Here is a 10,293-nt window from a genome sequence, read left to right on the forward strand (position 1 = left end):
AGAGGAAGTCTTGTACGCAGCTCCCGGGTTGCTCCAGATGGGCTCCACCTGCCCCCAGCTTCCCCAGCCCGGGGGTGCAGGCTGTCATCAACCCTGCTCCAGCAGGGTCTGGCTGGCAGTGGTCCCACCTCGCTGCCACGTGTCGGTCTCCAGATGTTCTCCAGGAGCATTGCAGGGTGCAATCCCACAGCTGGTTCATCATGTAGCTACCTGCTACAAATCCCCCATAAGCTGTGCGCCGAGCCCAAAAGTCCAGCCCCAAAAAAATACCACCCAAAAGAGAGATCTCTAGGAGCAACCACACCTCTGGACATGGAGAGGGTCCAAAAAATGCTGCCAGCTCCCTCTGGATGACCCAAAACCCAATGGATTGGCCACCCGGCCATACCCCCAACACCAGTGGCCCACTGCACAGCCTCCTTCTGCAGCAGAGCCCACTCCCACCACATTTTATCCTCTCTACATTAAACCCAATAAAAGTGTTCCCGTTAAGGTGGCTACTGCAGAAAGGACTTCGGCTTCAATCTGAAGCCACACAGAGGGATGAAGGCACCTCCGCTTTCCACTTGGCCCCAGGGGCTGCTTCTTACACCCCTACAGCGCAAACTGGGTGGCTTGTTCCCTCCAGACCTTGCTCTCATGGCCTGCTCATGATTTTTCCCCTCTCATTAACAACGAGCATCCTAATTTACCATCTGAACCTCCCAGCTGCCATTCCTCTGGCAGATTAAAAGCTAATTTAGAGCACTGGAGTGCTGCTGGAGGAGGATGCTGACGCATGGTAACCAACCCTCCAGCCTCCATTTCAACCACTGGGGCTTTCTGAGCTCCAAGGCAGCATCTCTGCAAGTAAAATAGTGTCAGGTCTCCATCTCTCCCCCCTTAAAATAAGGTGGCTGCATCAAAACTCCTAGCTAGGACTTTGCAGGGCTCTCCCTTGTTCAGCTACTGGTGTTTATTGCTGAATCCTGTGGGTTAGCCCAAGGGATGGGGAAGAAAATGCAGCAGTGGCTTTGTTTGAGGTTTACTGTGTGGTATTCTACTGGTAGGGACGTGCTCTCCTCCACAATCCTCCCTGCCAAGCTTCCTCCACACCATGCCTCTTCTTGCTACTTGCAGCAGTTAAAGCCCTGCCTCGCTGGTATTTTCATCGAATGCTGGAAAAAAGGGTATTTTCTGACGCAAGCTTACTCTAGTAATGTCTCAAACAGCTGTGGTCTTCCTCCTGTGAGTCTCAAGTGCTGAAGGCTGAATACGTAAGAGGCAACTGGGAAAAAACTCTGTGATAAAAGTCAAGGTAAAGATTTTATATCAATTTTTCTATTTGCTTAGTATGACCTTGTTTCTCATTCCTTCCATCGCATGTTGCTGATGACGCTGAGATTTTTCCATAGACCACTTAACCTGCATTCGAAGCCCATTTTTCGAGAATCACGCAACCGTTTTGAGATGTTCTGCCCCTAATTTTCTCGTTTCCAAGCCATTCACTGTGAGCAGTTAATCACGTAAGCACGGATGCCATTGTGGCTTGCGTCTTGGGCAAGCACCAAGCTGATCTCAGCTAAGTCCTGCAACACCTCGGCTCCTCTGCCCGTGTTACTTTGTCAGGGTTTTCCTTTTTCCCACCACAGGCTACACTGAGAAGAGGGACACCCTCCTGTGAGGCCACCTGGTGTAATCTGATGGCCCTTCACCACTTGCCACCATAGCCTGGGGAAGAACAGAGCTCTGAGAAAAGAGGAGGCTTTGACCTTCTGCGGACGAGGAGATATTTGCAATGTGGTAAACGAGGACCTCGGTGACTCGGATGCAGGGTCAATTGCCTCATTTGCCTCTTGGCCATAATGCAAATGGCACCAAGACTTTGTTCACCCCAGCTTCCTCCACCCAGAGTTGCGTTTCAACTATCAGTAAGGCAGCCCAGATGCCCCAGAAAAATTAGTAATTTTTCACTCTTCTCCTCTTACTGGGTAGCTAAGGACTCATTTGTAAACCCCATGTGTTTTCTATTTCTGCTCTGTCTCCTACGTGCCTGACATGCAGGACACAAGGAGTCCTGCACGCTGCTTTTTGATCAGCAACAGATTTCCCACTTCCCAGACGAGCAGAAGTCATCTGTGAGATCCAGTCAAGTTCAACAAATTATTTCATAAGTAAATAAAAGTTTGTCGGGGAGGAAACCAGCAGAGAGGTTTTGAAGAGCACATTTTACTTCGGAAAAGAAGTAAGTTTTACAGGGTCACAGAAATGTGGGGCTGACCCTCAGAAGGTCATCTATCTGCTTGGTGGACCTAGATTTTTCTGGGAGACAACCTAACTGGTGCTTGCTAATGGAAATTCCCACTGTTCCCCAGTCTGTCCCAGCTCTTCAAGATCCAAAGCCTTAAAACGACTTCTTAATGATGGGCACTTTTTAATGATCGGCACGAATTTCCTTACTGAAAGACCTACAACTCCTTGTCCTGCCCATGGTGAACACAAAGTTTATTCCCTCCTTTTTTTTTGCAGGGGCACCAGCAAATCAAGCAGCAGTACTTCTTGCAAAAATTCCCCATTGATCACGCTGTCCGCACCTTTGCTCAGCTGTGTCCTTCTTCTTTAGGCCCTTTGAAATGGGGTTTGGGAGCTTGAATAGGCAAACCCGCAATGTTTTCCGAGTTAAAACTGACCGACATTAACAAAGGCAAAATTACTCTGTAAAACCCCAGAAACATTGTTCTCCAGCTCAGTTGCAACATTTTCTTGGAAGCAATTATAATTATAAGTCTATTTTTTATTTCAACACAAGGAGCTGCTCTCTTTGGGGGTTGTTTTTTTTTTTTTTTTTAGAGGGGAGAGGGGGAATTTTTTTGGCTGGACAGTGAAATGAGTTCAAGTGGCGTTAGCCGTGATGTGGAAGACAGAGAGACCTCTGAGAAGCACAGGGCTTGTTGAATATGAAATGCTAGAGGCCTGGTTTATGTTCCTGGTTTATAAGTTGCACTTTTAACATTTATTTTTAAACCAAAACCATGACCTGTATATCCTGTTTCATATAGGGATGTACTTTCTTTTGAGTTTCATGGTGACATCTGATGGTGCAGCCAATCCTTCCACAAGCAGTGGGACCCTGAGGCTGTAATCTGTTGCCAAGACCTCTGAAAAGGGAGAATTGCATCCAATTTTATCCCCTCTGCTACCTCTAATCTCTGCTGCTTGCAGTGCGGTACGGATCTAACGAGAAAGCTGAATTGCAGCACATTAAATGAATCAGTGAGTGGAAACTTTGGGGTTGCCCATGGCTCCAGCAGGATTTAGCCCCGGGGCTCTTGCAAAATTGTTGCCCATGATTGAACCCCGTGGGTCTGCAGGAAACGATTGACTACAGGGGAGCTCACCCACATGGAGTCAACGCTTGGTTGCCTCCTTGAGTCTCATCAAGCATGAAAAAGCAGCGAGGAAACTCCCTTTTTAACATAGAGAGAATGGAAAGACTGATAGTAAGGAAGGAAGGCAAATAATGATGAAGTAACAGTGTGCCCAAAAGCTCCTACTCTGCCCAACACGGTGCCGTCACTCTTGTGAAATCCACAGGGACGTGTTTCCAGATGACAACGGGGCATCGCTGGTGAAAAATGCCTCATTTCCAAAAGTCCCCTCTGCACTTGAAGGCAGCATCAACACCTGCTTGGACTTTGATGTGCCCATAAAGGTTTCAAGGAGAATTACAGGCTGAAAAGTCAGTCAAGAGGAAAATCACAAAGCAAAAATAAGAGGGCTGATCTCCTTGTCTGAACTGGATGTATGGCACAAATTCTGTAGAAGTAGGATGCCTTTATTATTATTATTTAATGCTCAGCTTGAGATATCATGGGCTTATTTAGCAGGGGCTGAAGAGCACCACACCTCAACTGAGAGCACTAGAGCCCAGGGTAGAAATGCATAGAACAGCACCCCATGTTCTATTAGGAAGAATATGGAAAGTCATTATAAAAACAGAAAAAAAAAAAAGAAAAAAAAAAAAAAAAAGAAAAAAATAATAGTAACACCGCAGAATTTTCACTTAAATATGTCTTGTGTCTTTTCTCCTTCATCAGAAAATTCAGCTTTTTGCCTGTAACACCCAAGGTGTAGCAATAGCTCTATTTTTGCAGAACAAAACAAGAACAGGCTGAATTTTTTTTATTTTTTTTTAACAGATTCTTGTGCATTGGCATAATGATAGTGCTGCAGGAGGTCTAGGAGAAAATACAAACTGTGGGCAAAAGATCACAAGTTCAGCAGCCCTCAGAAGTTACTTAAAACTAGAGATAATGACTACTGGAGTATATTAATGAGGATGCCTTCACTGGCCTGTAGCTGTCCTTTTTTCTCCTTAATTTCTAGCCGGCTTCTCTTCTCCATCTCACACTAGACCCAGGACCACGTGTGAGTGCCATGTGTAGCACCATCAGCAACATCGCTGCAGACCATGTACGCACCTTGTCCTGACCCTACATTTTCAGGGATCTGTAATAAATTCAATTTCACAGCAGCCTTACGAGATAGGAAACAAAAGCCCCCGTTTCACCAGGGAGGTAACTAAAGTGCCACAAAAAGCATCGACTTGACAGGCATCACCGGCCACGATGCCCTGATGCAAAACGCCCCATGACACTGCAACTGCTCTTCCTCCCCAGAGATCACACAGCCAGCAAGGTGGCTTCTGAAAGATCCAGGCTCCAAATCACGGCACTAGGGAAAAATTTGAGCCTGGCCTAGATTATAACTGAGAGTGAAAGTTATGGAGGTTTGAGTAAGTTCTGTCTTTGTGGGGATGGAAAGTGACCAGGGGGAGAAGCATTGAGCCTGTCCTTCCTATAACCCCTTTTGGGGTTCTCCAGCTTGCCAGAAGCTTTGTCCACGTTAAGCTTCTGTTGGTTTTCCCAGCTTAACTGGAGGAGCTTGTGAAAGCAGAATTATTATCTCCAAGGAAAAAATATCTCCAAAATGATCCAACCCATCTGTGGGGCAAAACAAAGCAAAGATCTGCGGTCCCAAATGTGCTTCTTGGCAGAAGGCAAATTAAAGGCTCAACCCTTCTCTGCACCGTACGCAGCACCCAGCGGTTCAATTCAGCAGCCACCGCCTGGAGCCTGAACATCCAAATTTCCACCTCCCTTTGCTGTTTAGAGGGCTTTGATCCACTTTTATGTTTTTGGTTTCTTTTGAAGAGAAGGAGTTTGATCAGTGCCCAAGAGAGAACATGCCAGGTCAGCTTCTCACTTAGAGCACCAGTCCCACTTCAGAGGGTGCCCGGATTTCAGAAGATACACCCTGCCAGCAGGAAAGAAAGAAACGCACCCTGTCCTGATCCATGGCAGTAGCACCGCCAATTCCCTTCAATATTTTTGAGGGCTTAATCACCACTGATGGCTAGACAATAACCAGATGCCTAGACAATAACCAGAGATGGACCAAATCTTGGGTGCTCTAAGTTCATTCACTCAATGAAGAGGAAGGCGATAAAAAAAGCAGCAGGAATGAAGTAAAGTTTTTGAAAAAAAAAAAAAAAAAAAGCATTTTCTCTTACCTGGTGATTCCTTTGTTCGGATTAAACCATAGCCCACTCGATCCTAGTTGTCCACCAGAGTTAAAGAATCCCTTGCAGGGTGCGTACTTAAGAACATAAGCTCCCCTTGATAAGTTTTAATCCTTAAAGCACATAGAAAGAGAAACCCTAATTCTTCATGGCGTTGTCAGTTGACTGCTGTTAGTGGTTTCCTGTCGACAACAGCTGAATGACAAATCGAACTAGTTTGCTACACTTATAGCAATTAAAGGGCTGGCAGTGTAACCACACGGCTCCTTTAGTGCTGACGTTGGAACGGTGGCTACCTTAGAAGAACTGTTATCCACAAAGGCTCGGCAGGCTATAAAAAGCACTGTCCCTCTTCAGCTGATGCTCCGAACCACTCTCATTCAGGCTGGTGTGAAGGCACCCATGAAGCCCCAGGGTACAAACGCTGGTTTGCAAAGGGGAGGAGAAATACGGGTCCTGAGTTTTCTAGATTGGCCCGTTCACAGCTAAGAGCGCGCTGGGCCAATGGCAGGGATGAAGATATTTATTGCATGCGCTTAACCTTTGGGAGAGTTTATCTCCAGTCAGGTTCTAGTCTGAGCAGTTTCCCCTTTTGTAATCATCTAGGTTACGGTGCCGTAATCTTACTCACTTTCCATTTGAGGTTCTGCTTCTGCTTACAATCTCATCTGAAAGAGAGTGGTCGTGTTTGTCCTCAGAGCTGTTTGTGTCTCAGCCAGCTGATGTCATTAGGGCATGGAAGAAGAGATGCAGGAGACAGATGACAGCACATCCTGTTATCTCTTTATCGCTTCTTTGTAAGATCTCGTACGATCTGCCTTCCCTGTATTTTTTGCCGTTAGCAGCTTGCTATATTGCAAAAAGTTTTTGCCCATCCAGTGCTGATCTGGAGCTGCGGTGGGCAGGGATCTGCTCAGGTCACACCACGCTGGGCTGTTTCACTGCCTGCTGCCTAATGCTGTGAAACGTGATTGTTCTCATTTCCACCCTCACCAGCGGGGTTTCAGACCTTCCAACCTGCCTGGAGGCAAGGAAGCTGATGTGCATCGCCTCGTGATTCTGTGGGATTTTGGACAGAGCCTCTGCTGAGTCACGGCAAGGCAGCCCAAGCATTTCCCAGACAGCAGGGATCCTGCCTGGAGCAGGATCTTCAGTGGGCTGTTTATCAACTCCTTCTGTGCTGGGGAGTTACAAATTTATGCAAGAGAAGGTTAAACCCTGGGTCTCAGTTCTGCAGTGTCAGGTAATATCACTGGCTGAGATAACATCCTCTTGCTGATGGCTATCTGGGGTTTGGAGACAGCCTCCAGACTATGGTTTTGTCCAAGTATGGTTCATTCACTAGAATCACAGAAGTACCCAGGTTGGAAGGGACCTTAAAGATCACCCAGATCCAACCTCCTGCCATGGACAGGGATGCCACCCACCAAATCAGGTTGCCCAAGGCCTCACCTAACGTGGCCTCGAACACCTCCAGGGATGGGGCATCCACAGCTTTTCTGGGAAATCTGTGCTAGGGCCCTCCGAGTGAAGAATTCCCTCCTAATCTAAATCTCCCCTCTTTTAGTTTAAAGCCATTCCTATCATAATCTGCCTGAGCAAAAAGTTGTTCTCTCTCTTTTTTATAAACCCTCTTTTAGTATTGAAAAGCCACAATGAAGCTGGAAAAAAAACCCTACAAAGTATAAGAATCTAACAAGAAGTAACGTTTCACTCATTTTCATTTTATTTTAGTTCCTCCAAAATGGGTCAGTTTGGCCCAGAAACCAGAAAAATCAAACTGCTGGGCTGAAAAAAGAAAAAAAAAAAGTCAAAAAAAAAACACTCTGTCTTTCATTTTTGCCCTGAGCTGAAGCTATTGGCTGGATTCAGTTTGTTGTGACACCAAAGGTTGAAGTGAAACTGTGCTATCTGGCCATCAGCTACAAATCCAGGAAATTTCACCCAGTTCTTGCAGGCACTGACTCATACATGGGGAGTGACAAAGACGGGGATGCTGCTGTGCATCTCCTTGGCGGACACCTCCGTAGCCCATGACACATCTTGCAGCTCCCGTTGGTCCCTGCAGAGGCTGTTGAGGAGATCCTTGGGGAATTAGGCTGCCTACACCACCTTTCCGTGCAGCCCACCATCATCTGTGGCTGTTGTTTCACAGTGAAATTACCTTGGGCATGAACTGGGAAAGGGCCGAATCCTAAGGAGCTCCCCTACCTTCTCCATGTGGGCCCTGTCTACATGGGGCCTCCCTGATCTTTGCTAAGGGCCAGGAGGCCCTGAGGATGGAGCCTTCAGGCCCACTGCTGTGTTGGTGTTGGTTTGTGAGTGCTGTGGTGGTTGTATTTAAATATGTGCCTCTGTCAGACCCCGTAATCCCACCGCTTTGGGTGTCTGACCCTCACCAGCTGGCCTGTGGTGGTGCTGGGCCAACATCCCTCCTGTCCAGCAGTGTTCTGGGGGGCTGCCAGGCAGTGGATGTCTCAAATATGTGGGACACACAGCTCTGCACCTCTGCTAGTGACTAAAAAACATCACAGATACATGCAGGAACATGTGGACATCAGGAAATACCTCACATCTCCACATCAAGGACAGCAGGCCTAGAATTCACCACAGTGTCTGAAGCTCAGCATTTAACCCAAGATGGACACGGGTGATTCTGGAAGGTGTCTAATCTAGGGTGATTCATCTCACCCTAAAGCAGTATCTGAGATGGGCTTTCTTCACCTTTCCCTTCCTTGGCTCAGGAAGCCCTGGCGACAAATTTAGGGTGGACGCAGAACGCTTGAATTGAAGTGTGGGGAGGTGGTGTTCACCCCAAATCCCTCCACTCCCATATTTTTCAGTCAAGATGCCCAGAGGGCATATTTCAAAATAGCCTTACTGGGAATCCAGGTAAGACTGGAAGGGAATTTTTTTATTCCCTAACAGTTCTGGAAATTAATTTACAACAATTAGTTGGGGTGAAAGTGAAACGCACATCCATCACCCCCTCCCCACCCCCACCCCCTTTTTTTTTCCCCCAGTAAAATAGAAAGATGGAAAAAAACTGCATCTTGGTCCTGAGATTTTAAATGCTTTTTGCTTCTCCGGGTTGCTGCAGTGAACTGGGGTTAGCAGATTCTCAAAGGAAAGCCATTACAAATGAGCCACTTCAAATCTTTGGGAAAGGTTATGATTTTCTTTGCAAATGATTTTCAGCTCTTCAGGGCTTAGGGACTTTTTTTGGAGTCGAGGAGAAGAATAATTTGTGAACTTAACGCATACATTTACAAAGCCAGTGCTGCAGTTTCCACATCGATTTTTTTTTTTTTTTAAGTGATAGAAAACAGCTGGGCTCCAGCCCTTCCATGACAGTGGTGAAATGTAGTTGGAAGGGGCAAACAGAAAACATCTGGGGGTGAAACCCAAATTAGACTGGGCCTTCTGTGCAGAGGTCCCCAGTAAAGCTCTCGTGGTGTCTTGCACTGGTTCCCCTGCAGTGACCAGGGGACAGCATTAACTGGAGACCTGCTGCCCTCTGTAGGTGCCTCTGTCACATTTTCAGGTTGACGAGCACCCAGATGGCCCTCCAGCCATCTCAGGGGGCTGTCCTGGTACAAGCACCCATGTGGGGAGTGGAGACTTCTTGCTAGGTTGGGGGTGGTTGAAGCACCACAGCCTCTTCTCCCCATCCCAGTCCTGGCACGTTGAGTCCTTCGCCTTGGGGAAAAGGCATTTATTTGGTGACCAACCAAGATTTGGTGACCAACCATCGATGCTCCCAGCATGTGGTCCTACAAAATGGCCATGCTCCCCTGCTGGCATGCCCAGCTCCTCCGTGCTTTGTTAGCAGGATGCCTACAAGAAAAACGACCCCAAACCTACAAGTCAGGGCAAGAAGTAGATGTTTCAAATCCTATCCACCCTGAACTGCTCCTGTTATGGAAGAGGAATGGCCATTTCTGCCTGCTGGTGACACAGAGGAAGCTCAGAGGGTCCAGGTGATATTTGGCTGGCTATAGGACACAGCTACCTTATGGGACCATGGTAAGCACAGGATATGTCCCCAAAAAAGCCTGCAGGGAATTGCTCTTGCAGCAAGCAATTGCCAGCTTGGACTTTGCAAAACCACATCCCAGCAAGGATCCAGGCCTGTATCAAGGTGTTCCCAGGGGTCCTCCAGAAAAAGTGCTGTGCCCAGGGATGCTGAAGGACATAGCTCTGGAGGCTGGCTGCTTTTGCAGCTCTGAGTGCAACAGAGGGCTCTCTGTATCTGAGCAAAATAATAAAAAAATAAAATAATAAATACTGAACTATACATATAGACAGCATTAGTGTTCTACAGATCTATTTTGAGTTATTACACCTAATTTCAGGTGCTTGTGCAAGCGGTTGAGGTTAGAGCCTCATCATGGACAGTGCTTTGGTGGAAGGAGAGGAGCAGCTCCCACCACACATCCTTTGGGTGAAGACAACTTAAATGAGAGAAATTCAGGCCAAAAACATTCATAACCCAAAAAGCGACTTCAGAGGGACCTCGCTCCAGCCTTTCACTGGTGTCTTATGGCAGCTCATTTGAAATCCATTACACAACTAAATTAAAAATAAACATTTACAGAAGAGGGAGCAGGGGCCGTGTGTGGTCTGTTACGGCAACGATAGAGACGTCCAGCCTTGGTGGCGACACCTCCGCTGGTAAACTAACCCTCTGCAGACCTGGTCCCTGGTCTTGAGGCCAGCTGACCTTGTCTGGC

The 10,293-nt window shown here is 47.1% G+C and overlaps 1 protein-coding gene and 1 long non-coding RNA gene across 5 annotated transcripts in view; one reads left to right on the forward strand and one right to left on the reverse strand.

The window, feature by feature from the left end:
* Nucleotides 1-6,193, reverse strand: part of BLK (BLK proto-oncogene, Src family tyrosine kinase) — a 39,116-nt gene extending 32,923 nt beyond the window's left edge. Inside the window, exon 1 of the mRNA XM_068678894.1 lies at nucleotides 5,552-6,193. The gene's annotated coding sequence lies outside the window, so the exon portion shown is untranslated. The remainder of the gene's footprint in view (nucleotides 1-5,551) is intronic.
* Nucleotides 227-4,304, forward strand: LOC137854917 (uncharacterized). Of its 4 annotated transcripts, none has more exons than XR_011095451.1 (5): nucleotides 227-1,297; nucleotides 1,395-1,505; nucleotides 1,632-1,910; nucleotides 2,044-2,224; nucleotides 2,509-4,304. It is a non-coding gene; the product is annotated as an uncharacterized lncRNA (long non-coding RNA). The 4 variants fall into 4 exon arrangements; XR_011095452.1 differs by having other exon boundaries at nucleotides 227-781; nucleotides 1,212-1,297; nucleotides 2,044-4,304; XR_011095450.1 differs by having other exon boundaries at nucleotides 229-892; nucleotides 1,212-1,297; nucleotides 2,044-4,304.
* Nucleotides 6,194-10,293: the final 4,100 nt, after the last annotated feature.

Source organism: Anas acuta, chromosome 3 (genome assembly GCF_963932015.1).
Source record: "Anas acuta chromosome 3, bAnaAcu1.1, whole genome shotgun sequence".
In the NCBI taxonomy this organism is placed as follows: Eukaryota; Metazoa; Chordata; class Aves; order Anseriformes; family Anatidae; genus Anas; species Anas acuta.